The sequence below is a fragment of the Pezoporus flaviventris genome, unplaced genomic scaffold (assembly GCF_033815535.1).
Source record: "Pezoporus flaviventris isolate CSIRO_AGI_PZ_B2104156 unplaced genomic scaffold, CSIRO_AGI_Pfla_v1 ptg000017l, whole genome shotgun sequence".
Classification (NCBI taxonomy): domain Eukaryota; kingdom Metazoa; phylum Chordata; class Aves; order Psittaciformes; family Psittacidae; genus Pezoporus; species Pezoporus flaviventris.
In genome coordinates this window covers 966,246-990,881 of record NW_026892565.1, presented here as the reverse complement: position 1 = coordinate 990,881, position 24,636 = coordinate 966,246, and the positions used below count along the sequence as shown (strand labels likewise).

The window sequence follows — 24,636 nt, the reverse complement described above, 5'->3', positions numbered from 1 at the left end:
TGGCTCCATGGAGGGGTGTGAGGGAGCCCAGGGTGGTCTTGAGCACAGGCATGAGCCTATGGGGCTCCCTGCTCCTCCCAGGGTCAACCGCAGGGTGCTCGCTTGATGCTGTGCTTGGTGATGCTGTGAGGAGTTGGATCAAAGCGAAGCTGTGTGCGTCTCTTAGGGAGAGCAAAACCGGGTGGTGCCTCCTGCTAAGTTATGCAGAGCATAATGGGTTTCTTTTTAAAGGTGCCTTTCATGCCCCTCTCCCAAGGTTTGAGACAAGTGAAAGTGTTTAGAGCTTGGGTGCCCCTCAGGATCCCTCTTTCTGTACACATAAGGATGATGCTCATGCACATCAGTGACGATGCAGGTGATGACAGTCGGTTTCTTGATGTTCCCTGATGCAGGATGAGGTTTGTGGCTCTCAGTATCCCACATCCTGACCCAAAACCCTCCATGGTCCTCAGAGATGCTTGGTCAAAAGAGGGAATAGCTGGAAATTGGGTCGCATCCCTTTGTATTTTGAGAGCTTTCCCATGGATTATGCTTTCTTCTCTGCCGGAACTGCCGTGCTCAGATCCCTCAGCCCTGCTTGTTCTGCAGAGCACTAATCAACAGCAGCTATAGGGAACCCAGCTGTCCTCTGCTTCCCCATAAACTTAATGGGGTGTGAAGAGGAAACATGCACAGCGCTCGAGCAGGGCTTGGGGGAAGCCTTCTCTTGTTCTCATGCCCTCAGTTCACTCCACTGCTAATTCCTTCACTCATTTTCATAGACTCAATCATGGAACAGTTTGGGTTGAAGGTTAAAGCTCCTCCAGCTCCACCCCCTGCCATGGGCAGGGACACCTTCCCCTAGAGCAGGGTGCTCCAAGCCCCTGTGTCCAACCTGGCCTTGAACGCCCTGAAGATTTCCATCAGTGCTTTGAGATCCTTGAGGAAAGCAACAGACTTCCTGTCCTCCTCCCACCGTGTATCCGTGCTGCGATGCTGCTGGCAGGGGGATAATCAATGCTGGGATATTTTTACTCCTACAAAACCCTTCCACCTCTCTTCATTCCTGAGCAAAGCCACCCAAATCCCCCTGTCCCCAGCTCCCTTTGCCACCTGCCAGCCAGAGGAGGCTGTTGGCAGTTGGTGACAGCAGGGGTGACAATCATCCACCAGTGCCACCCATGCAGCATCCGCCCTGCTCAGCTATCTCACTGCAAGGAGCCAGCACAGTGCCCATGGCACACAGTGACCCCCAGGTCTCCCCTGCAGGGTGAGGAGGATGTGGTGTCATCATCCCTCCTCCTAAAATCATGCTCAAGGGAATGTTGGTCCCAGCTCATCCCGCCCTGGAGCATGGTGAGGGCTTTGTGCCTTCCTTTGCTTCTCACTTCTTGTCTGAACAGCAAATAAACCCCTTTCCTCCTGCTGTTAGATTGGAATGAAAGAGGGGAAAAAAGCCCAAAACAAAACAACCCTCCCTAACAATAAGTATCTTGGAGGAGAAAAACTACCTGGAGCATTGCGGATGAAAGAAGGGCTGATAAATGAAAATGTTGAGGCAGAAAGGCATTAGACAGCACTAGTAATTGTTAATTTGTACTCGGATTTAGCACGAAAGGGCTTTTATTACTTCAAATATGCATTTATTCTGGGTTTCCATTTGGAGCAGTAACACAGAGCAGAGCTTGCAAACCCCAAGGGGTTGGGTAAGAGAAAAAAGAAATCCTTTAATGGATTTTCAAGTCTCCAGTCCCAGCAGCTGCTCTTTTTGCTTCTTGTTGTTACTGGTTAGAGCAGTAAAGCCCCATCCCAGCAGCACGGTGGGCTCGCTATTAACTGGCTGAATTCCCCAGGGCAGAGGAGGCACGGCCAGGGGGGGCTGCTGGAGGCTCCTGGGCTCTTCCTTGTTGTATGGGGAGAGCAGAGGTGCACCAGAGCCAACTGCAGCTGTTGAGCCCCACGTTAGGAGACAGCCCCAGCCCCTGCAGGGTGATGCTGCACACACCAGAACCAGGGAAAACCCTGGTTATTTGCACTCTGCCATGGGTGAGGAGGGGGGAAGTGAAGGCAGGAACTTATTTGGGTTCAAACAAACAGGGGAGGTTTAGGGTAGGTCTGAGGCAGCAATTCTACACTCTGAGGGTGGTGAGACCCTGGCACAGGTTGCTCAGAGAAGCAAGGGGCAGAGGGTTGGAACCGGATGAGCTTTAAGGTCTCCTCCAGCCCAGACCATTCCATGATCTGATTTGGAGCAACAGGAGCCCAACACCCAAACCAGCACCCTCAGACCCCAGCTCGCTGTGACTCCGGGGCCATTGCTCCCCATCCACCACCTTACTTTTGGCTCTGTTACCCTCCCACCTATTCATGGGTCAAATCCCTGCCTGTCCCAGTGAAGGAAGTGGGACCCCAGTGTGCTTTCTGCACCATGGCCAGAGTGATACTTGTGGGTGGCTGGACCAGAGGGCTCTGGGGCTTCAGGGGAGGTTTCTGCCATGCATGGATATGCTTTTCCCTGCAAGAAATATTCTGCTTTAAATGGGGATTGATCTGGGGAAGTCTGACAGACGAATACCATAAACAAGATCAAATGAATTTATGACTGTTGTCCCTTGCAGCCTGGTAATCAATGAACAGTCGGGGAAAAGATGCTGGAGTGGCAAAGTGCTGGGTCTGTATCAGCAAAAGTAAAAGTCAAGTCAGGCACCGTCGGATGCTTGCAGCTGCCTTTGAGATGTGCAGGCTGGAGCATGATTTGATTTACTGACTGCAGCCCGGCCGGCCCTGCTTGCACCTCCTCCTGTTTGCAGGTGGGGAGATTGATGAGCAGCTCTTTCCCTGTGGTATTTGCTTACACTTTGCTTCATTATCTGCGTTGCTTTAACATACGTATGTGGCAGCATCTCCTCCAGGATGTTCACGCCGGGAAGACTGGACCAGGCGCTGCTGCTCCAGTGTTTCTTGCCTGTTGCCTGTGCAGGCTCAGCCATTGCTGTGTTGTTAATGATGTGTGTGTCCTGCAGCTTTATGAGCTCTTATTCTCTCTGAAGATCTCTGCTTTCTTACGAGTTTGTGGCAGAGGTTCCCAGCGGGGGGTTTTACTGCCTCAATTGCAGGGCTGGGACAGGCTCATCTCAGCCTGGCCCATTAACAAGTAATCACTTTCTCTCCAGACCAGACTCGGTTGCGTTGGCTTCTCCTATCACTTGCTTTAGCTCAGAGTGAGCTTTGAACTGTGCTGTGCGGTGCTGGGAATCAGGAATAGAAACCAGTCCATTCCATTGCTGCTTAAGGGGTTTCATCTCATTCAGTCTCACATGGCCCTGGGATGGGGTTGAGCTTGGTCTCTGGGGGTTACGAGCCCCTTGCTCTCAGTTGGACTTTTAATTCCGGTTTGCACCCATGGTGCTCAGTGGCTGCCGAGGGGATACCAGAGTTAATGCCTGTGCAGGCGATCAGACAACCAGAACCACATCTCCTGGCCTCAAAATCCTACCGGTTAATCCCAGCCTTCACGCTTGCTCCACACCGGAGCTCTGGGAACCCGGGAGCACCCAGGCCCTGTTGTGAGCATCCTTCCCTGTGCCCAGCCAGCAATAAACATGTCAGAGGCACTAAGCTTGCAAGGATCGATTGCCTTCACAGGAACAACAAAGCAATTTGCTGTCTAGGTCTTGTTCTGCTGTGAATAATAAGCAGCCGTGGAAGCCTGGCCTCTGGAGCACCTTGTGCACTTGGAATGTGGAAGCCCTCTGGGACTTTAAAGGCAGGGAGCGGAAAAACAAGGAAAGGGGAAAGGAGGGAGGAGGATTCCAGGCACAAGGTCAGCATCATCTCAGATACCTGAATCTGTCAGTGCTGCAGGCAGGGAGCAGTAATTCTGTGGGGTGTAGATGTGCCTCTGCAATGGGGAGAGGGCAGTGCAGGCAGTGGTGCTCCCCATGGCCAGCCTGGGGAGCCCAGGTCACCGTTGGGGCTGGGAACAGCTCGTGGTTGCTCATAACCTGATCTTGTGTGGAGCTTCTCTCCTGCAAAGCTTTCTTTAATGAGCGCTCCTCTCCTGCACCAGGACAAGCACAGCCTCGCAGGGCAGGGGATGCTGAGTACGGGGCAGGACATCTCCATCCCTGCAGCTCCGTGGGACAAGGGTGAACTCCCAAGGACAGGTCTCTTTTGGCCCTCTCCAAACCTACCCTCCTCCATCAGCTGGCCTGTGGCTGGATGGTGCTCGGCTCTGGCCATCTCCCCGTGCACAGCCCAGCCTCTGGTCACTGGGAAGGGCGTTATTGTCCCCTGGCGCCAGCACCACCCTGCTAGACCACCAAGCACTGCCAGTGATGGAAATGCAAGAGCTGTGTCCTCCTTAAGGAGCTGCACAGCTCACCAAGTCCCTGCAGCAACAGCCCATGCAGAGGGCAGCTCTGGCCTGGGGCACCCAAGGCCTTGCAGATCCCCCTGCCCCAGGGACACATCCAAAGCCATATGCTGGTGCTGCCCGCACAAGCCCCATGGCGTGTGCTCTCCCTCAGATCAGATGCAAAACCAGCCGCTGTTTTCACAGGGTTCTGTGATTAACCCAAAGAGAGAAAGAGAGCAAGGAGGGACTCGTGCGTGTACCGAGCTGTGCATGTTCCCAAGGCCAGGACATGAGCCCTGCCCGGGAGCCACGGGAGGCACACTCAGCTCTTTGACAGCAGTATTTTGTCCCTCTTGCTCCCTGGAGTGTTTTCCGCATGCCAACATCAGTCCATTAACATTGAACCCAGCTCTCCTTCCCCTTAGCAACAGCATCAATATTTATGATGTGTAGCTAATGCAGTCTACTTATATGATTTCTAGGATTCCAGGTGGGAATTCTTTGTCCAAAAGACCTCCAGTACCTTTCAGGCTGCGATGCTGCTGTTCCCCTGCAAAACAAGCACTATGGATCTGTGACCTTTCTTTTACAAGCTATTTGATGCTGCAAAGACCCAGCTTGCAGCAGCTTCTCAGTCAGGGAGAACTGAAGTGGGAATACAGGTACCAGAAACCCACCCAATCCTAATGGCTTTACTTAGGCAGGTTTCTGTAAGTGCCTCAAAAGGACCAAGCCTATTGATTAATGAACAGATGACCTGACAGGAGGCTGCAGGGAGGTGGGGTCGGCCTCTGATCCCAAGGAGCAAGCGACAGGACAAGGCGAAACGGCCTCAAGCTGCTCCGGGGGAGGTTTAGATGGGGATTAGGAAACAGTTCTTCACCCAAAGGGTGCTCAGGCACTGGAACAGGCTACCCCAGGGCAGAGATCGCTTTAGGACTGACACATGCCAGGCACAGTGCAACAAGTGGGATGTTTCCCCTCCTGGCAGCAGTGATCTGAGTGATGGCCCCGATGCTGACAGTTCCTCCATGGAATTCCCAGCCCCAGGAATAGATGTTTCTATCGGGGCACATCCTTTAGACTCAAAGCTTCTCACTGCCCTTTTCTGCCTGGGGCTTCTAGCAGCCAAACCCCAGACTGCTGGCTGCTAAAACCAGTTGAATGATGATGATGTTCCCCCCTTTTAATTAAAAGCCTGGCATTTACAAATCAAAAATAGCCACACAGGGAGTTTTCCTGCTCCGGTATTTTAAATAATACTTGTTAGTTATTAATTATTCATGATTAATGAGGGCTTTGCACATCTTCCTTCCACACAACCCTGAGTCATTTGCTATAGCTGTGAGAGAGCTGCTGGGTTTAGTGACAGCAGTGAAGGTCCTTGTCCTTCTGGGGCACCAGGGGAAATGCAGCAGATCTCGACTAATACATGGCCAAGCTCATCCCCAGGGAGGGGACCTTTGGTCTGCACAGAGCAAAGGGATGGGAACAGCAGCAGGAGGGAGAACTTCACCTCTGGGCTTTGAGGCCAAAATGCCCAAGTTAAGAGCCTAAAGTTCAGTTCTAAAACACTGATCCCAGCCCAAGGTCTTGCTGGGCTGGAGTTCAGGAGTGCTTGGACACTAACAGCCCTCTGGCCTTCACTCTACAAGGAGAACTGGTGAGGAGCTGCTTGCTGACAGCCCCTCCAGCTCCAGGAGCACATTGTCTTTGTCAGCTCATTTGTTTCTTCCAGGTCACCTTTTCCTTCTGGACTCGGTAGGAAAGGATGCTCCAGTTCCACGGGTGTAACATGGGCCTCCAATGCAATGCAAAGCTGTGGGCAAACCGCCCAAGAGTGCTGCTGAGTGCTGCACCTGTGGGTCGTGCTTTCAGCCCAGCCAAATAGGTGGGATCCTCTCTGTGCATCCCAAAGGCAGTGGCTTTCTCTGCTGCAGCTCACTTGCTGCAGGGTTCCCCACCTACATCTTTGCTTCTGTGGCTGCGAGATGTTCCAGTCCTGTTGCTGTTTGCTCCATCCTCCTGTCCAGCAAGCGTGCTGGCAGCAGAAATTGGTGTTCTGCTGCAATCTAGTGGTGTAGTGCATGGAACAGGTTCACAGCAGTCATTTCAGGCTGAAGGTAGGCTCCCAAACAGGTTTTCCAGGCTTTAACAGGTAAAGGCTGACTTCTGCGGAAGCTGGTACTTGTGTCCCTGTGCTCTATGCTAACAATTCCTCCATCCAGTGATGAAAAACAAAAATGATGTCTACTGCTCTTTATGATAAGCAATAGAGATGGATGATGCACAAGATACATGATGCAGAAAGGTGTTTTGGAAACCATAACCTTTGAATTGTGCCCTCTGGAGAGTGCTGGAAACCTTTAGGGTTATGATGGGGGATGTTACAGACATCTTGCACCATGAGCAGCTGTCTTGTGCTAGAAATCAAGGTGATAGGAGCTGGCCTGATCGTTCCCAGCTGAGCAAGCTCCTAATCCTCTGGCAGTAAATAAGTACATTGGCGCAGGGAGTGCCCTTCACTTCAGTAGGGGAGTTTGGGAGGGAGTGTATGTGATTGAGAAACCTGTCTGAAAAGAGCAGGATCAGAGCAAAGCCTTGCTCACATCAAGCTGCTTAATATTTCCTGGTGTTGGACACGGGGTTCTCCGAGAATGCCTGGAGCTGTGCAGCAGAGGTTTCAGTGCGGGGGACTTGCCATGCTCTGCTCTTGTGGGTGCTGGTGCCCGTGGGCTCCTCTCTGGGCTGCCCCAAAGTGGGGTCCCTGCAGGGAGCATTCCAGACCTGGAGCCTGGGGCTGCAAACGGTGCAGAGGGATTTGACCCAGAGTGGGGGTTATTAGAGGGAAAACTCAGGGAAACAACTGCTTTGGGATGCTGCTTTGCAAAACCTGCTGGAGGATTGCTTGGGCGTATGGCTGTGGCTGAGGGCTCATAGAGTCCCAGCCTGGTTTGTGTTGGAAGGGACCTTAAAGCTCATCCAGTTCCAACCCCTGCCACGGGCAGGGACACCTCCCACCGGAGCAGGGTGCTCCAAGCCCTTTCGCATGTGGATTTTTACTTGGTGCAGGTCCTCCCGCCCGCAGACCCGGCTCAGGGTCGCTGGTTCCTCTCCTTCACTGCACCCATTGACTCACACGCTGCAATTCTCCTCTGCTCCTGAGCCCGTGGTGCGCACACACAGGCTCTGGGTGAGCCACGAGCGGCCCCGCGGGGGGGGGTTGTGCGCTAAGCCCCATCCTCTCCAGCAGGGAAGCGCCGCTGGGCTGCAGGTGGCAGCACCGGATAACGGACGGGCTCCGGGCGCTCCTGGGCATCGCCGCCGGGGAGGGGACCGGGGCTGGTGGGTTCCTGCATCCTTCTGCAGGCGCAGAGGGGCGGTGCTGCTGGCAAGGGAATACCGAGGCCTCTGGGGTTGGGTGCTCCTGAACGGGATCATGGAACCCAGCCTGGTTTGGGTGGAAGGGACCTTAAAGATCCTCCAGCTCCAACCCCTGCCACGGGCAGGGACCCCTTCCACTAGAGCAGCTTGCTCCAAGCCCCTGTGTCCAACCTGGCCTTGAACACTGCCAGGGATGGGGCAGCCACAACTTCTCTGGGCACCCTGTGCCAGAGCCTCAGCACCCTCATAGCAGAAGGGTCCCTTCCCCTTTTAATTGTTAGCTACCAAGTCTGTGCTCTGCCGCGCGCTTGCAGGGGCTGCAAAGGCAGGAGGAGTGTGTTTAAATGCCAGTCCTGGTTTTAAATCCTCTGTGCCAACACCGAATAAAAGTCCAGGGCATTAAGGAGGCAAGATGGGATGAGCTCTGTGTCCTGTGCTCTTAAACAGGGAAGCACGGACTGGCTGCGACAACACCGTGATTTATGTCCTGGGGCAGCGAAGCTGCTGCTCCATTAAAACCAAGTGCCTGGGCTGTGCATCCATCACTAGCTTTCCCCGAGAGGCTCAAGTGTCATAGCAGGGAGCCCATGAATCCATCTTTCCAAGTACAAATACTTTAAGGCTAATCAATACTTTTTTTTTGTCCAAAGAGATTGGTTGGAGGAGAGGAGCTCATTTCTCCTCATTGCCCATTCCCTGGTTAACCATGTTAATTTGATTGCAGTGAATCCCTAGGGAGACAGCAAAGAAAGGGAACCTCTGTGAGCTCTTGAGTGAGGACAAATATCCAAGTGGATCTGGCAAGGAAGGAGCCCACAAGGGCCGTGTCAGGAGCCAGCCCTCACCTCTCATGACTGGGCTCTGCCTTGCAGGAGGTCACAGATGTCTGTTTGTATGGGACATCCTTCTAGTCCAAGCACATGCTTGCTGCAAAACCCCAAGCACCTAGGCCCAGCTTCATGCTGGTTTTAACCAGTAACTGTCCCAGTTGTATCTTGCAAGTAGAGGGTGTGATTTCCACTGCTCTTGGAATCGGGTTTTGTGTTCCTGCAGCTCCTACTCCTTTGGAAACCTGCATTGTACAGATTCTTTTCCAGATCCATGCAGGAAGGTTCTTTTCTCTGGTGGTCCAGGACACACATTTAACTTCTGACATATGAATTCTTCACTGGCTTTCACGGGATGGTGACACATGCAAATGCAAATGTATCTTTGGGATCTCAAAGCTTTCTTTGGTAAACCCCTAAAGGGCTTGAATATATATGATGTGCATCAGCATGTTTGATATGTGTTATCACACGGTCTAGGGTGAGGTGTCCCTGCCCATGGCAGGGAGGGTTGGAACTGGGTGATTTAAGGTCCTTTCTAACCTTAACTATTCTATGATTCTGTGTTGTCTAGAATATGTGCTAAATCCACACGGATCAGTGTGTTGCTAGAGCAAGTGCCTATATTAGTTTAAGTTTCACAGCCTCAGCAGAACATTTGCTGTGCAATAAGATGCAGGGCGAGGGAAGTGGCTGCTCTTGCTGTGAGTGCTTCCTACGGGGGGAGACTTTAATTAAACTGACATTCCTGATAACCAAGTCACCGATGAGATGCCCGGGCTGGGATGTTGGCAGGAGCTGGGTCACTCCATGGGGAGCGAGCCCATGGCAGGGAGCCACCAGCAGGCACCTTACCCACGGCTGAGGGTGCTGCTGCTCCTCTGCAGCAGCCCCGAGCCTACGGAACCGCCCGGGACCGGTGCTGCAGGCGGGGAAGGGCCGTGACCGGGTCGCTTGTCCTCCCCTGCCCCAAACCCCTGAGCTGGGCTTCGCCCCCCGGTTTATGGCCCCTGGTTGTGCTTTAGTGCCCGCGGGAGCTTCCTGGGGGTGGCTCAGGCGGGAGGGCGGAGCCGGGGCTGCAGCTGCTAATTACGGGCACCGCTAATGAACCCCTCCTCACTCTCTGCTAGCTTCTGCCTTCCTCCCTGCCTCCTCCCGGGGCGCGCCCGCCCGCCCGGGAGCGCGCAGTGCGGCGCGGCCGCGCTCGGGAGCGCGCAGTGCGGCGCACGGAGCCCGGCTGCGGCGAGTCCCGGCGCTCCCGGAGCAGGTAAGCGGGGAACGGGGGTACCGGAATGTGGGGCGCTCCCGGGGGATGCTCGGGTCCATCCGGCAGCGGCACCCCCCGGGCAGGGCTGGGTGTGGGGCGGGCTGGCTCCGCACCATCAGCATCATCACCGCGGGTTTGGGACCCGCTGCCTGCAGGGTCTCCCCCTTATTTTGCCCTCCCCGGCAGGTTCCGCATGCGAGGGGGAGCCGGGTACCGGGCTCTGGCATGTGACGGGATTTTTACTGTTACGTCATGACATCGTGTCTATGCGTGGCGATAATATCCCGATATGTCAGCTCGGGGAAGGGGGTCGCATCCCGGCTAGAGACCCTGGTGGGACAGGGCACGGCTCGGTCCCCAGAGGAGCAAAGCTCGCCCTGCGGGGCGGCCGCACACTGATGCTTCCCTCTCGTGGTTTTTGGGGTGGATTCGTGTTCATCTGGAACATCTTGGGCTGGGAAAACGCATGCACGGCCTCGCCTGGAGGCCCCTGGGGAAGCAGCGGGCTGGGATGCTGCGCTGGAGGAGCCGGGCCCCGCCGCTGGTGGTGACTGCGTGTTTCCCATCTGCCTGTGCCCGCAGAGCAGCTCCCGGCCATCGATCAGGCTTCTGGAGGTGGGGAAAGTGCTGAATCATTTGTACTCCCGGCTGTCCGGGCGGCTCAGCCTTTCCCGACCCCAGGAATGGGCTGCAGGGACCGAGGGATGCTCTGCTGGCGGAGCGTGGCCTGCAAGAGGTACCCGTTGGCTTGAGCGCGGTGTAGCATCTTCCTCGGTGGCCTTAGCTGCTCCTTGGAGGACGGGGCGCAGAGAGGATGCAGCGCTTGCGGCGTGGCGAGGCCTCCGGGCATGGGGATGTGGGGAGGGACGAGGGATCGGGAAGGTTTTCTCTGGAAAACCCCATCCCTTCTGCCATGGGAAGGGCTTGGGTCTCGCTGCCGGGGCAGGGCTTGCTTTTGCCTTTTCTGTGCTGCCTTTGAGGTTCTTTTTCAAGGTCAGTCCTTGGAAGTGCTCCTGTGGACCACTTGTGAAAGTCGAATGGGGAGTTTCTGAATGCTTTTTGGCAGAGGGGCAGAGGAAAGGGGCAGGGGAAGGTGAATATTGCAGGAAAACCGGGATGCTGACAGGCGGAGCGGATGCCTGGCTGGTTTAAGATGGATACTGTGGCGCTGTCAGAGTTTAAGTGTTTCCGGGGTGCTCCCAGCAGATGCTGAGGACAAAAGCAAGAATCCAGTGACTTTTATTGCGATGCTGCCTCCTTTCTTGTTGCCTGTGCTCCTGTGAAATCCCACCCCCCCCCCCCCCTTCGGCAGCAGGGCTAAATTGATCAGCATCATGACTGCTTTGTTTCCCGAAAACTTTGCAGGGCCTACCTTGAGAGATAATGGCTCCAATTCAGCATCCAATTGTATTTAACGGCTGGGGCTGGGCCCTTGCTGACTTCCCTTTTTTTGTGTAGCTGTAACACGAGTACTACATAAATAATGCATGGAGGGCTGCGGGAGGATGGGCTCGAGGTGTTAAATTTGAAGATGGACTTTGCTCCTAGGGGTTGAGGCGTCGGGACCGGCCTTGTCCTGCTTATAGGATGGAGCTGGTGGTAACAAAGCTCCATCATCATCCTCAGCGTCTCGCCAGGGGTTACCGCTTTGTGTTGCCTTGGCTGTGGCTCGGGGCCTGATTTAAACTTGTCAGTCAATCCAATCATCTCTTCTGCCGGCTAATGATTAAATGGGAAATATCCCAAGCTCTCAGAAGGTATTAATTCATAATGAATTATTTGCTTTGCTGTGATCTAATTGTCTTCATGGGTCTTGTGTAGAAAATCGATGCTGCTGCTGGCAAAGTGCCACTGCAAAGGCTCTCTGCAGTGACCAAGCATCAAAGGTGGTCAAATAACGTGAATAACAGCAAGAAACAAGATCTCTGTCTTCATACCAGAGCTTCTGCCTGAGATCCTGTGGGAAGGCTGCTCACGAGCCCCTTGTGTGTAGGTCTTCACCTGGTTGTACCCCTCTTGGAAGGACAGCACTGAGAGTCCATGGGTGGGCTGTGAGGTGCAGCCTGTGCAGGGAAGGTGTTGAGATCAGGTGTGAATAGTAACACATCGGGGACTAGAAAAGGAAAGCTGCAAATGCAGACTCAGCTGCTGGTGGTTCCTGTGATTGTGAGGAGAGTCAGAGTGCACATGGACAGGAGGCAAAGGGACGTCTGCTGGTGCCTGGTTCTGGTGGATGGGAAATGGTAACTGCACGGCTGTTAAAGCAGTTTGTTCGGGGACTGGAGCAGCTCTGCTTTGGAGCCAGGCTGAGAGAGCTGGGCTGGGGCAGCCTGGAGAAGAGAAGGCTCCTGAAGGGGAGACCTGAGAGCAGCTCCAGTGCCTGAAGGGGCTGCAGGAAACCTGGAGAGGGGCTTGGGACAAGGGCCTGTAGGGACAGGACAAGAGCTGGAAGTGGATGAGCTTTAAGATCCCTTCCCAAACCATTATGTGATAACTCTCCACTGAAAGGAGTTTTACTTCCGTTGCCGTGTTTCAAGCCTGGTCAGGTGACCCAGTGACCTTGGGAGAAGGCTCGGGGGGGGGGGGGGGGGTGAATTACTCATAGGTACCAAGTACTTTGCCAGACTTGAATCCCCTCTCCATTCCCCTCATCTCTTTAACCCCACTGAGCAGAAATGTGGCAGTTATGGGGGGTCTCTACCAAACAGTGTCTTGATAAACACCAGTGCTTGCAGAAATGGAGCCTCCCTGGGCAGAGGGAAGGCTTGGACAGGTTACCCAGAACTTCAGGGAGTGTTGGCTCCATCTTGTTCTTGGTGTGATCTGGTAAGGAGCTCACAAGGAAAAGGTTTGCACTGCTTGTTCAGGTGAAATAAAGATGCAGCTGAGTTGGGAAGGTTTAAATCAATCCCAGTTTACACTGTCTCCATGTCCTGCATAAAAAAAAAAAAAAAAAATTTACTTAGAATAGAATAGTTAGGGTTGGAAAGGACCTTAAGATCGTCGAGTTCCAACCCCACTGCCATGGGCAGGGACAACGGTATGAATAAATGTGAATTAAAGCAAAACCTGGGAGGAGATGTTAGAAAATCCAGGGAAAAAAAACCGCTGGAAATTCCTCTTTGAACCTTCCCTGTTGCCTGGGTTTAGTTTGCCCTTCCCAAGATATTCCCTTGTACCTCAAACCCAAGCAGGCAGCTCAGACCCAGCATTGCATTTAGGGGTTAGAGCTGTTGAAAGGCTCTGGCAAACCTTGTTGGGGAGGTCTCGCTTGTCTGCCTGCCCTCGGGTAACTCCTTTCAAGAAGAATTGTAAGTGCTGTGGGATGACTTCTGCCCTCTTCCTCCTGCTTGAAGCAGCTCAGACCTTGCTGCCTTTACCTCTGCTGTCCAGGATACTTGTGTAATTGTAGGGATCCAGCTCAGGATGAACTCGGAGTTGTTGCCACGCAAAACAATCCCCCTCCTTTTTCCTTTTTAAATCCAGATCTGCAAGAAAGCATTCTGTGTTGTCCTGGATTAAAACAGAGGAGGATTTAGACCTCAGCCTGCTTATAGGGATCACCATCCCTTGTTAATAAGATAGGAGGAGAAGGATTAACAGCTGAACAAGTAGAGATGCTTTTGTGTGGCTAAACAGAAGATCCCAGGGATGCTGGGCAGGGACAAGTCTTTCTTTGCCTTGCTTCTTGAGCTCACCTCAGTTCAGGATCCTTTGGATCCCATCCTCTTGCTGCTGTGATAGCCTGGTGCTGTTATTCTCACTGCACAAGGTGAACCTGGAGGTTTGCTTGAGTTCCTGGCAGGCTTTCTGCTGCTTTATGCCTTTTTGGCAGTAGATTTTGATGTCTTCCAGCATGAGGCCTGATGGGTTCTTACAGACCTTCTAAGTCACAGCAAGCAGATACTGTTTCACTGTCAGCCTGCGTTCCTCCTGACATGCCCTGGCACAGACAGGCAGGGCTGGCAGCTCAGTGTAAGCTGGGAGGTGGATGGGGCTCACCTTGAATCTGCAGAAAATGTGGTGAAATCCCCTTTCTGCTGTGAAATGTTCACTTTTCCTGCTCCTGCCAATAACCTCAAGAAGCTCCAAGTTAAAAGGGAATGTGGGGTTTCCCAAACCGAGACCACCGGCTAAGGCACTGACCTGTTGCTGTTTTCTGTTCATATTAAGTAGTAGCACCTCGAGAAGTGGCTTCTGTGTTCTAGTGGTTATTCAGGGAGCTGTGACCCTGACCAAGCATCCAGGCCCTCTGTTTAATTTGCTTGGTGTCCTGCACGGGTTCGGTGCAGCACTAGGATGGACATTTCCCCACTTGAAGACTTTTCTTTCCATGTAAGACTCAGGAACATGGTTTAGTGGTGGACTTGGCAGCATTAGGTTTATGGTTAGACTCAATGATCTTAAAGGTCTTTTCCAACCTAGATGGTTCTGTGGTTCTATGCGTATTTACACTGAAAATGCAAACGAAACCACAGCTTCAAGGTCCCTTCCCACCCAAGCCAGGCTGGAGTTCCACGATTCTCTGCTCGAAGGATGGTGTACCCCTGAGGAGGAGTGAAACCGCTGCGGGTCAGGGAGTTACGAGCGTGGGTGGGTGGGTGGGAGGACGCAGTCTGCCTCTCTCCAGGGTGCTGAACCCTCCTGGGGGTGGCGGGGGCACCCCGGGCTCCACCGCAATCCCTGCCTACGAGCTCCCTGTTGCTCCTTCTGTCCTTGGTGAGGAGAAGGGAGAACAGGCAGAGGTGAAACAAGAGGATGCAAGGGAGAGGCACGAATCCCCCCCATCCCCAGGTGGCTCTCAAGCAGTAGTTTAGGTTACCCAGAGAGGCCTGGGGGTCTCCACCCTTGTTGGATGAGCGTTTTAAAGACCCATCTGGATCAAACCCTGAACAACCTGGTCTGACCGTATAGCTCATCCTGCTTCCAGCTGATGGCTGTACTAGGTGACCTGCTGTGGTCCCTTCCAGACAGAAGTGGCTTGTGATCCTGTTACCTTCAGGGTTTTCATCAGCAGGAAGCAAACCAACCTGCTCCCCCTTTGCATGGCTTTGTGAATCCTTTCTGATGTACAAGGATCAACTTCCCATCCTGGGAAGCTGCTTTTCTTGGATCTTCACAGCAGTTTGTATTGTCTATTCACAGGGGGCAGGAGGGAGGGAAAGAAACTGCAGCACTCCCTTCTCACACAACAAACTGAGAAGGTGAAGGCCAGCCCTGACTCTTGACTTGCTTCTGGAAGCTTTACCCAGTCTGCTCAGTTAATGAGGAGCTGCCTGTGCTCTGGTGTGTGAGTGGTGCTGAATGCCATTCTTCCTCAAGCCATTTGGATGATTAGGACTGCATCTTGTTCCACAGGCTCTGAACAGTTCCACAGTAGGCTATGGTACCACCAGCCACCTCATGCTTAATTACACAGTCCCGTTTGTGCTAGCTGGGAGAGTTACGAATATGCCTAACAGCAGAGCACGGCTCTGCAGCTGATAAAGACACATCTGTACACTGAGCTGCACCCTTTTGAGTTAAGGGCCTAGAAAAAGCTCCCTTTCTTGCTGTCACTTAAATGGTGTCAGGATTCGTGAAATCTTGCTTTCAGATTCTTACCAGACCCAGCAACAAAGGCTGCTTGTTGCAAGCTCATTGGTTTCTGTTCCAGTCCCTGTGACGTGCTCACAGATGTGTGCAGGCAAGTGGGAGGGAGGAGAGGGATGGAGAACCGAGGCTTTGTAGCCATGCACGTGTGGCAGCATGCATGGGACCCCTCAGGCCAGCCCTGCTTTCATGATGCATCTGGCATGGCCCAGAGCATGCTTTGGCCCTGTCGTTCTGAGCAGTCTGCAGCTGAGCTGCAAGTCTTGCAGCACCAGTGGCCACTTAAACCTTGGCATATTGTGACTTCTCCCATGGCAAGTCGAAGGGAGTGTAGCTAAGTCGGGTTTGATGCCCTCTGCAGTGAAGCTGTGGGTGTGAGGGTGCACCAAGAGCAACCTCTTGAAAACCACATCCGATCGACTCAGTGAATTGATCATCCTGCTTCCTTCCTCCACTGCATCTGTAGTAAATCTGGGTTCTAATAAAGAATGTCTTGACACTGAACTTTCTATCGAAGCAAAGTGCTCCTTCCCTTTGCCAAATCTGAACTGGAGCTAATTCATACATGTGCTATTGGGCTGCACTTTTTAGGAGACAAATGTGTACAAAAGAAGTGTCCTTCAAAATGCTGTGTTGCGTGTCACAGCCTGGCATGTCATTGACAGCTCTGCTACCCAGATGCCAAGGCCCACAGGGGTTTATTTCCCAGCCATAGCAGCAGCTGGGTCCACAGCCATGTATTTAGGGTTGAGCTCACCCGAGTTCTCCTGGCCATGGTGACAGCTGTGAGGCTAATCTGGCTTGAGCCCAGTAGGGCAGGCTTCTCTCTAACACCGGGTTTCATGGGCTCTGGTTTCCTTGTCTTCCTCTCCAAGTAGACCAATCTCTCTATAGAGCCTTGGGTTTGGGATGGAGGCAGCACCGGCTCCTGTGAGCACCAGGAGCTAAGCTGGGGAACCTGTGTTTTCTAAGTATCCCTGGCAGGCTTTTTACTCGGGAGATGACTGTGTTTGCTCAGCTGTGCTGCTTCCTCCTCCCCCCTAACCTGCCTTGCAAGACAAACAAAGCTGAATTATGCTTATGTTCATAAAATGGCCCTGGTCCACGATGCACATTAATATGTTTAAGACTTCTTTATCCCAATTAAGAGAGGAGTTAGAGGCTTGTATGAGAATAAATGAATCTCTGATTACAGAGCTTGGATCAAGCGCTGCAGAAACAGGTTAGTTAAATCCCGTGGGGTGACTGGGATTGTCCCTTCTGGGCAGGGAGGGCACTTTGAACTGCATAAATAGGAACTGAATGCAGCGAGTCTCAGCTCTCTTATTGGCATTCAATTGTTCCCCAAACCCTTTTATCCTTGGAATTCACTACCTGCTCTAGATGCTTTCCCAACAGCAGGTTTATGATGGGAGCTATATAAATGCACACACAATATGATGGTCCTTGTGGAAATCAAACTCACCACAGCACAGGGAGGTAGGGCTGGGGGGAAGGACATGGGTTCCTGATTGAAGCAACCAGTCAAAGCAGGAGAGCCTGAGAATGAGCTTTAAATAAGTGTATTGCCTCCTAGACTGAGCAAACGTATAATTAACAATAAGATAACAGGGTGGCTCTACAAGGCACCTAATTGCATTTTCAAATGTCAGCTTGTCAGCTCTGATTTAGTCTTCACTCAATCTGGGCTTTGCCAGAGCAGTGTCTGGTTTTAAATGGCATTTCCCTCTCCTAGCAGCAAGGAAGGCTCTTCTCCTTCCTTATCTCCGAAATCTCTGTTAGCCGAGCTCCTGATTTGCTTCACCTTAGATGTGGTTGCATTGCTAGAACCTGTTATTAGTCCACTGGGTAATGCAGACAGTTTGATGGGGCAGAAGGAATCACACCCCAAGCAGCAGGAGACTGTCCTGCAGGCTGCAAGGCCTTGCGGTAGCCTGAGAAAGTCTTGCAGGCACTTTCCCCTTGCTGCAGGCGATGAGATATCGCGGTGAGTGCAGACGTCTGTGCCCTGGGCTGGATCTAGGTGTGATCAGTGCAGATGGCTCATGGGGACCAGGGTTCCGCGTGCTTTATGACGTAGGCTTCCGTTTGCTGATGTCAAGGCAGGAGCTGGCTCCCAGCAGCTCCATGGGGACAACGGAGATTGCTTGATGGGAAGACAATTGTGCCACACTGGCAACTTCCTGACTTGGCTGAGAAGTCCTGTGCTCTGCTCTTAGCGCTCTGTGTGCTTAAAACTGCATCAGTTTAACGTGAACGATGGTGTTTTGAGCTGCTTTGCTGGAGCATTGATGTGTACCAGGTCTGAGCCAGCCAGGCAGGAACCCTTTGGAAAAGACCTTCTCCAGCAGAAGGAGTGGATAAGAAGGAAAGGAGAAACTGAACTTCTCTGTAAGTGTCTGGTCCTGGTCTGTGGGTGCAGGATATCACTGCAGGTGTGTGGGTACCTTGGCAGCCAAGGCTCAGGCTCTCTGAAGGCTGGTGTGTGTGACCACGGGAGTGGGGAAGGAGCACAGGGACGAGGAGCTGCCTCCCCACGCCAGGGAGCTACATCCCTGTGCCCCTGGTTCCCATCCGTGCAGGGAGCAGCGGCACACAGGCTGCTGTCGTGGGAGGGAGCTTAACCCGCACTGACCAGCGTGGCTGTATCATGGGCAGGGATCAGCATCACGCTCCTGTCTGAAGCAGGCAGCAGAGCTGTGCTGTCAGCTGCAGGAGCAGACAGCGAGCAGCAGCGTGTCACTTGCACTCAGTGCAGCCGGGGACAGGGGCCTCCCCGCTTGACCAGCGAGTCACCAGTGCTGTTACCCCCCTCGGGCTGTGATAAGTGGGGAAATGGCACTAATGAACTTCTCAGTGTCTACTCCCTGACGTGCTCAGGCAGGGGTGGTGTGGCTTGACTCAAGGATGGCTTTGCACTGCTAGCAGTGGCAGAGAGTATCCATGGGGCTAACATTACCTAATTCAGGCTTGGAATGCTTTGCATTAATGTGTGTAGCTACCCTGGGGGTGGACCAGTCATTTAGATGCCCTGCCTCAATTTCCCTATAGGTAGGTAAGGAGGACTGCCCATGCTGCAGGGACTGGTATGTGTGTTCTCCTCATGTCAGGAAACCTCGAGGCCCTGTCTAAGCACCAAGTAGTTGTTATGTGGGCTACTGAATGCACTAAATCACTGCTGTCACCTGGTTCAAGTCAACAGATGTCCATCAATTTGCAATGAATCCTGGTTCTCAGTCAGAAGGAGTTCTTGCGAAATAAATCGGTGCAGGCAAACAGCAGGGATGTGGTGTGTGCTCAGCCACAGAACTTACATGCCAGAAAGCAAAACAAATGCTTATCTACAATGGAAATGCAGTTTCTGCCTGTTGTCTGGTAAAAAGGGGCTTGTTCAGCTGTGCCGGAGATGCTCTTGGTATTGATTCCAAGCAGATGCTGCGATGAGAAAGGCAGATGGATCCAGTCACTGCTGCCCACAGGGGCAGCTGCGCTATGGGGCTCCATGTGGAGTGGGTGCAAGGGTTCAGATTCAGCCTTTCTCCATAAGCCTGTGGTGGGAGAAGGGATGTGCCTTGGGGATAGTGCAGTCCTGGTCTCTGCAAGTGAATCTGACACCTGCCTGAAGTCCTGATTGCTCAGTGTAAGCCTGTAAAGATCAATGGGATTTCAAGTGTCCGGAAAAGAGAACACGGCTCATCTTCCTTGGAGAGCCTTTATTCATCCTCCTTATTCCCTGTATCCCAGACCTGCAGCCTGTGCTGTCCCCATCTTCAAGCAATAGAGGTGCTGGACTGTTAATTCCCAGCGACCTCATTCATCTCCAAGCAGGGCTGAATTGCTGCTGGCAACCAGCCCTGTTTCTGACCTCCTGCCACTGTTTTCTGTGGCACGACTGAGGCCACCCCCTCTGCCAGGCTCTGCCTCTCCTCCTGTGTGCTGCTGGAAGGGGCTGGCTCTCTGTGATGGGACACTGCTGCCTGCAGTGCCGGCAGTGCCCTGCTGCTGCCTGGAGCCCTAGGGAGAGCAGAGCTCCAGGATGATGGTGCTGATGTGCGCTGCGCATCCCTTTGTCCTCCTGGGTTACTCTGTGTTGTTCAGGTCAGAAGGAGGGTTGTCAGCAAGGGTTTGCTGTCTCACTCGATGGGCTCAGGGCAATATTACTGGGAGGTGCCACATGGGTTCTGCAGCTCCAGCAGCCACAGCCCCATAGAGAGGTGCAGGCAGAGCCCAACCTGCTCCAATCCTGCACAGGGGAAATGAAGATGCTGGGCACAGTGGCAAGACCAGGCCTTGCAGTCCCCTGGCAAGATTCAGTGGCTCTGGGCACTGTTTTAGGTGTATCCCTGTCCCTCATTTGGTCTCTTTGGTATGGTGATGGCTCAGTTGATCTGCAGTAGGCAGTCTTTACAGATTAGAAGTAATTCAGTTTTTAAACTCGGATCTTGTATCTCATCTGTGTTTATTTCTTAAGAGGCTGAATCATGTTTTAATTTCACCAGATAGGGAAAGCATTGCTTGAATACAGGGGAAACCAGAGAGGGGTAACTGGTTGATTAGTAGCAACGTGGCTTATGGCTTCAAATCCCAAGGTCTGGTCCTGCTCGCACGGTCCCATTGCATCTGATCCCTTTATCCTTCTCCCTTCCAGCCCCACTCTAATTTTCGAGTGGTTTGAAATCTGTTTGGCTCGCCCCGGGTCACTAATCCAGATCAGCAGGACTGGCTCTGTCCTTGTCCCAGCAGCTGCTCTGGCTTAATGAGAAACAGAGACAGCAGCGCCGAACTGAAAGCAGTTTGTGGTGGTTGTGATGCCCTTTCATGGGGGAAACTGAGGAGCGCCGTGCTTCTGATGAAGTGAACTGTCACCAGTAACCTTGTGATGGGCTGTTTGAGGCTTGAGGTTGTTAGAATGGTAATGGTTGCTAAAGGAAGTTCAGCAGCACTGGGGGGTGAGCTGTGTGCTCTTGTTGGGGCACAGAAGAACACACCCCTTGGCATACACTGTCCAGTGGGCATTGGCAGCAAACCCTCGGGAGCCAGGAAACAAGGGGGATGTTGCTGTGTTTGCTCTGAAATATCACGTTCTGGGTCCATCTGATCCTTGGAGGGCACCTTGGGGAGCAAGAGACTTGAAGAGCTTGCTCAAAAAGGTGTCATTTGAACCACCCATGGGGCTTGGTCCTCTTGCACCGAAGCTCCCCTGTCCCTGGAGGGCAACCAAGACAAAAAGACTTCTCCACTCTAGGGCATTTAATCAGGAAAATAGAGATAGCATTTTAATAGGATGGTAATGAAGCTGTGGGTCAGATTGGTCGATCCCTTATTTGAAGCTACAAAGGGGATCTTTGTGTTTTAACGGGTTTATCACTTCTGTTCTTGCCTGATTAGTTGTTGCTGTCCTTCACTGGAAGCTCCCTCTTTTATTGTCGGCAAAAGTCTATCCCTAAGTTTATGTAGGATCCTCCAGGGAAATCAGGCCACCTCTATTTCATTTAGTGACTTCAGACAATTAACCCAACAAAGATTCCTCCCTCCCTCCCCTCCTTCCCCATCTGTTTCCTAATTACCACTGGATCTGGGATACACGCGCAGGCTGTGCCCATCTCTTAAATCAAATCACCTCTCTGCAGTTTTGGGGTTGCCTCTTTAAAAGCTGTGTCTTGCTGCTGGGAACACAGTAAAGCCTAGGATGTACCACAGGGGTGAGTGAGCCCCGAAAGGGTCTGAGGTTCAGACGTGGGGGTGTTGTCACGTCAGAGCTGGAATAGCAGAGTCACCTCGGTCCTTCTGGATCAGAAAGTCATCTGGGTGACTTGCATCCCGGAGGTCTCACCACTGCTCATCCATAAGAAGTCTTTTGGACCAGGGAGGTGTTTCTGGGAGGAGAACAGTCTCCTGTTTCTCTGTTTAAGAAGGGCTGCCCCACTCCCCCCAGTGTCCCTCTGTCCTTGGACAGGCTGTGGGTCCTGCCTGCCCCATCCTGCTTCCTCCACAGAGCTCTGGGATGCCAGCAAGCTCTCCCTTCCTGTAAGCACAGGCACTGGGTGATGATGGGGGGGCTGGAGCATCTGTGCTGGGGTTACTGGGAGGAGAAGTGCTCTGCAGTGGGGCTCAGGGTCTGTGTGGGAGCTGGTGCCTGCGTAGTGCAGGGGTTGCTGCAGCCTTTGGCTCTCACTGCAGAACTGCAAAGGACTCCAGGTCCAGGGCTCTGCTGGTGGTGCTCAAGGCCAGGCTGGACGGGGCTTGGAGCAAGCTGCTCTAGTGGAAGGGGTCCCTGCCCGTGGGCACGGGCTGGAGGTGGATGGGCTTTAAGGTCCCTTCCAACACAAAGCGCTCTGTGAGCTTCACTCCCTTTCCCCCCTGCTCTCTGCCCGTGTCCTCGCCCTCTCCTTCACCTCTGCTCTGTGCTCTGAGCCGTTGTGTCTGCACCGGGGGGACACAGTGGGGAAACCCCTTCCCGTCTGAGTGCTCAGCCCACGCTGCCGGCGAGTGGGAAGGAGCTGAGATGCGTCTGCGTGTCCCCACGCCGGGAATCGCCCCACGTCCCTCCGCACCCTGGAGCTGCCCTCCCTGGGGCCCAGAGCCCGGCTGGCAGAACTGCACTGAGCCGCTGGAGACACGGTTAATTATATGCAGGGCAGGATGGTTCAGGCTCTGCTGCAGCCTGCTGGGAGGTGATTATCCTCTGCCCGGCTCGGGATGCCTTTGGTGCGCTGCGATGCTCCAGGAGTTAAACCCGCAGCTGATGCTGCTGGGCACTGCACAAGGTTCTGGGAAGGTCCCAGCAGCGGTGCCGGCGATGCAGTAAGTGATTCAGCACAACGCGGGGAGCGAAGCGGGGCTGGGGAGGAGGCAGCTGCTTTGCTGTTTGTTTGTGCTTGTGTGATGGGGGTACAGGACGGATGGGGGGTGTTTTGGGGGCTGGTGTGAGCCCATGCACCTCCCAACACGCAGCAGCTTGAGGCAGGGCACCCTGCACCCAGGTCTCCAGGGCTGTTGGGGAGCAGGCAGGGTTTCAGAGACACTGGGAGGTCCTTGGCTCTGCAGTGTGCCCTGTGCTGTCTGCACGGGGACCAGGCTCTGGGAACTCAAGGGGAGTTTTCGCGTTCTGCTAGCAGAAGGGCAGGGAAGCCCATGCGATCCAAACGTGTTCTCTCAAACGTGGGCCAGAATCCTCCTAGGCTTGGACTGGAGGGGTTCACACTTCTTGGGCTTCCTCTCGTACCTTGCACTAAGTAATGTCCTCAGCAGAGTCTGTGTTTGGGGTAGATCAAAGTTGTGTCTGGGGCAGGTCAGGACTGCGGCTACAGGACAAAGGGGAAGTATCTTCAATTAAAGCACGCTCTCGCACTTCAATTTGGTACCGGCAGGGCTGGCACTCGAATTACCTGGGTATCACTCAAATGAGCGCGGTGGATGAGGCTTCCTCATCCTTCTGCACCTTTATTGCCTTGGTTTCCATAGCTGCTGTTGGAGAGGGGAAAAACTGTGCTGGAATACTGGTGCAATGCTTAGGAATCCCTGGCTGGGAAGTGCCCATCCGCGGCCCGGCTCCGGTGTCGCTGAGGTCTCTGCTTTGCCGCATGATGCACGGGGCTGTCTCGCCACAGCGAATGCTGCTGCCAGCGGGGCTGGAACAAAAGGAAGCTGCATCTGGGAACAAAACCTTGTTGTACCGGCAGTGCTGGCGCCCAGGACACAGGGACAGGCCCTGGCTGGCACTTGAACCCACTCCCTGCTGGCTCTGGGACCGGTGGGGGACAGAGTGGGCAGTGTCCTGAGCCACAGCTCCTGCATTATTCATGAAGGAAAATCCAGCAAGAGCAGGGAAAAGAAAGTTGGAGTTATTAATAACAGCCATTGTGCCTTCTCCCCTTCACCGACCGTGCGGATGGGTGGGCTGGGGGTAACACAGCCTTGTAGCAGTGGGGCAGGGGCAGGATGGGGAAGGGTCTTGGGCAGCAGCTCAGTGATTTCTGGGCTCACCCCGGGGGATGCTGATGCACATCCCCTCCGGCACATGGAGGCACCTTGTGTTTGGGATAGAGGAGATGGAGAACCTTAACCCGGGCTCTGGAGAGGGGAAACTGTCTTAAATGGGAAAGGCGAAGGTAGGCGACCGCCTTTGGAGTAACTTGTGAGGAGGTGGTGGTGGAGGTGACTTTGGATGTCAAGGCATTTGCAGTAGGATGGGTGGGAAACTGCGGCTGTGTCCTGCCTGGGGGCTGTCTGCATGTCCCAAGGGCATGGCGTGAGTTGCCTTGGGATGAGACCTGCTGGTGGCTCTGCCCGTGAGTCCTGTGGGTCTGGCTGCTGAGCACCCCCCTTTGCTCTCTGGCTGCCCCGTTTTGCCATGGTTGGATGCTGTCCAGGGCCAGTTAATTGGGGTTTGATCTCCATTATCTCTGTGTCTTCTGACTTTCCTGCTTTCCCTTCTTTCCTGAGTCAGGCTGGGATGACGTGTGCATCTAACCCCTTAATTCCTGCTTGTCACCGAGATTGGAGCCGAATAATGCTGCCTGTGCTGGGATGGAAGCAGCCCATTTCTCTGCAGGGGGTTGGTGCTGGTGTAAATACCAGCATCACCAGAAGCATATGAACCTTTTGATTTAATTAGGATGCCTCTCTTTTAATCCAGAGAGCTTTAGGGCAAGATGTAAAAGTGCTGTCCTGGCTTCTTGGGTTACTAATAAGCTTTTTTCTTGCAAAAGGAGTTTCAGTAATCTGGGTGTAAGCTGATTGTAGCCTCCTGCTCTCTTGCGCTGTGCTGTGGGTTTGTTTGGATCCAAGATGCTTATTCCAGAACACCTATAGATACCCCTCCCCGGGCAGATAGGGAGCAGGGGGAGCAGAGCAGTTACCATGGTGGGCTCTGCCTGCACCCCTGCACCGCAGGCAGCCCCAAGGCAGTGGTGGCAGGAGGCACTTGCACCCTGCAGCCTCTGGGCATGAGGAGATGGAGATGATGGAGGTGAGCTCCTTGGGGAGGTGATTAGTGTCACCTTCCACAAACTGTGCTGTGTGTTTTCATTGCTGTTTAATGGCAGGCTTTGTCTGTTGTGCTGAGATGCTTTGGCTCTTGAGGACCTAGAAAGCTCCATGCACAGAGCGCAGCCTGCATGTATGAGCTGGTGACCAGGAAATCTGCCTCCCCGCTCTTCCCCTCTGCCCAGGTGGGTTTGTGAGCTGTGTGGTGCAAGGAGGATGCTGCATCTCCCAGCAATGGCTGG

General features: G+C 53.5%; 1 protein-coding gene across 22 annotated transcripts in view; it reads left to right on the top strand.

Annotated features, from left to right (window-relative positions):
- The first annotated feature begins 9,661 nt into the window (after positions 1-9,661).
- Positions 9,662-24,636, top strand: part of NFASC (neurofascin) — a 76,391-nt gene continuing 61,416 nt past the window's right edge. For 19 of the 22 annotated variants that reach the window (XR_009743662.1, XM_061454928.1, XM_061454941.1 and 16 more), the window contains exon 1: positions 9,662-9,814. The gene's annotated coding sequence lies outside the window, so the exon portion shown is untranslated. Of the gene's footprint in view, positions 9,815-10,407; positions 10,551-23,408; positions 23,518-24,636 lie in introns of those variants that run through there. The other 3 variants (XM_061454923.1, XM_061454924.1, XM_061454922.1) reach the window with 3 other exon arrangements.